Below are 3407 nucleotides of genomic sequence, written 5' to 3' on the forward strand. Positions count from 1 at the left end.
ACTCATGTGAGTATAATCATTCTACTTGTGTATTTTAACCGACATGTGCATGGTTGCACCTATGTATGTATGTGTAGAATTGTGTTCAAAGATCAATATAATGAATTTTTTAATACATAACTTTGCAAATTTTAAAATATCTGGAATGAAGAATGGAAAATAATCCTGTACCATTTGTGCCAACTCTTTGAGAGTGGACTAATTCATGATGTTAGCTTTTTTGTATCAGGAGGTGTTTTAGGTTAGGTACCCTAAAGCATATGTTAGATGTATATGTGTTTATTACAGTTTTATTTGCTCATGAGATTTTGTAAGTGCTGTGATTACGTATATTCTATGAAGAGAGTCTGCTGCATGTTAAGTACATTCTTCATGCCTTCATCATGTTGTCGACTGTATGCCTATTCACGAATCAAATAATAATTAAATATATTGTTTTCCTTGCTGTAAGGATATTATCTAACATCAGACAGCCCTCTCTTATTATATACCTTGTAGTGATTTAATTAAAAATTTTGCTTTCAAAGTGGGCATATATTTTTTGGAAACTAAAATTTTTGAAACTTAAGCAAATCTCTCTTCAAAGATTAGAAATAGTATTTAAGTGAGTGCCTTTCCTCAGGATATTTCCATCTTGAGTTTTACTTTATTTATTGAGTTATATGTATTATACGCTTGAAGTTGGAGTTGGGCAGGCATCCAAGTATTTTATTGCATTCGTGGCTTTGTAATTCAACCCATCACTATTGTGAATTTATGAGAAGTTTAAAAAAATACTTCAATTTGTGAATAAAATGGATCAAAATTTTCAAATATAATTTAAAAAGGTTCACAATTAATGGTCAACATTATAAGGCAACTTTTTATTGTCATAAATGTGTACTGTTTATGATGAAGTGAAAGAAAATATTTTAATATCTCATATCCTGGTGTTTTTCATGTCTGCTTATTAGTTGTTCTCTTATTTGGACATCTCTTAGTATTCTTCATTTTATTTGAATGTTATTGTCCATTTTTTCATAGTGTTCTCCATCACCATCAATTGTGTATATTTCATGTGCATGGTTTTTTGAAGAATAAATAAATAAATACTTAGTGTAATTGTTGTTTTTCAAATTGATCTTGCTCATAAGTTTATATGCCTGTGCATCATTCTACTTCAGTTCAACAAATTATTGGCCGTAAGGGTCTCAGATTTTGATTGGAATTTCTTTCACATCAACCTTAACCCTTGAGCAGTTGTGGTGGATTGGAAGATTTTAAAATTTTTCTCTCTTAACAAATGTTTTTTGGTCTTTACATTATCTTTCTAATATGTATCATCTATTTGTGCGTTATATCATATGTTTAGTTTTCCATGTATCTTTTAATAGATATTTAATTATGACTGAAATAAAATGATTTCAAAGGCTTACTATCATGAATAACTACTTAATGCTATGATTCTATAAAAATTAACAGAATAGAATTATGTATTCACGAAATTAAGACTGACACACGGAGTACACTTCATTTGTGTTTTACCGAGAAGTGCAAATGCTTGAGGGTTAAGATTAGTTTGGATAGGTGAGGGTAGAGCACACTCCAGGCTAAGACAAAGCATGTGAAGTTCACACATTCAGAGTGGGAGGGACAGCTGCTTTAAATGAGGTAAAAGGTTTTCAATGAGTCTTGTTATTACTATATTTTATGAAGGCTGCTTCTGCACATACTTTTTTATGGATACTTTTTAATGAAGCCTACCATAGTGGTATTATCAGTGGTGTAGCTAGGGATATGCTTTGAGGGGAGCCCACATCGAACACGTGGGAGGGAGACGGGAGTGTACATATGCCTTGGCTCCTTAGTCACTGGTTGGTATTCAGTGACTTGTCTCACTGCCATTACATTAATAAATGATCTTTAACTTTAAGCAGATGCTGCTATTGTATGTCAAAACTAGACAATAGTTTTAAATATTTTTTTCATTTCTCTGAGGTTTAGTGGGGGGATCAATCCCCCTTATCCCCCTCCCCATAGTTTCGCCGCTGGGTATTATTGAGTGAGAATTTGGAATCACTTCTATTGGAATGATCAGCTCTACAGTGCTGATTGCTCCCATTCAATGATTTCATGACTGAAGAATTTAAATTTTCATTCTTGTAACTCTGCATGGTTTTATTTATATGAAGAATACCTTTCGTTCAGCCGATTTCAAAGTTGTGGATTGTTTCCATCGAAGTATTTTAAGCTGTAAAATTTTTCCATTGCTAGTTGCAAAATTAGTGCTTTGAGTTTAACGGAAGTTTTCATTTTCATGTTTCAAAGGATTTTTTTCTCAAATATGTAATCTTATTCTCTTTTTTCAATTCTTTTATCTTTTGTTTTGAGTTCTGACATTTCTTGCATGATAATACTTTATTATTGATAGTTTAAAGTATACCGGGACTAGCCGCGGTGATAACTTTTACGGGAGTCACCCGCAATGCACAATCGTGCGAAACATCCACAGAGAAAAAATCATTCCGAGGCAAATGATTTTTTCTCTGTGGATCTTTCGCACTTTATTATTGATACTTGAATTAGGTAATGTCGTTTCAGGTGTGGACTTAGTAAAGGTAAAACCAGAGTCATACATTTGCATTCAAAACTCTGATGTATGATGTGATCAATTGCAACATTTATTTCTATGGTTGAATTTCAACATAAGGTGGTGTTCCCTTGCATACCTGGCCCTATAATTTTCACCATTTTCATTAGTATTTTGGTTAGCTAGGTAGCATGGAATGAAGAGAGCTAGAACTTCCCACTCCCCCTGGATTGGGTGCTTCAAGTTTAAGGAAACTGTCCATAATACATAGATATGTATTCTTCACTCACCGTGCCATTTCAGTGAAAATTTAAGATTAGAGCACCCATCTTTCTTGCTTTTCCAACATGGCCCTTTCTCCTTTAAAATGTCTTGTACAAATTTAATAATTCCATTTTCTTATTTAATTTTTTAAATAATTATAATTTAATTTCTTCCAGTGGTTAGGGGGTAAGAATTAAACTTCCTATTTTGATACTTCCATGATCGTTGATGAATTTGCCAATATAGACTGTCATTATATAAATAAATTTAGTAATTAAAAATCAGTATTTACTTTTGCTCAAGTCACCTATATCTACTGTGTTGATGTTAAGAATTATTCTTTTACAAAATGAAAAAAAGTGTTACTACTGCGGATTCTAACGCTTCCAAAACTTGACCGAATCAACCGCCCATGGAATAAACCTACTCAGCAACGGATCCTCGTCTTCCTAAAATAGAAACGGGGAGTCAAACTTTGAATCTACAGAGAGGAAAAACCTCGCCACGGAGCCTGAAAGAAAACACTCCCACAGCCCAACCTGTGCGTGAGTTTTCTCAATGCATTCCATCCGCT

Source organism: Ischnura elegans, chromosome X (assembly GCF_921293095.1).
Source record: "Ischnura elegans chromosome X, ioIscEleg1.1, whole genome shotgun sequence".
NCBI lineage: Eukaryota > Metazoa > Arthropoda > Insecta > Odonata > Coenagrionidae > Ischnura > Ischnura elegans.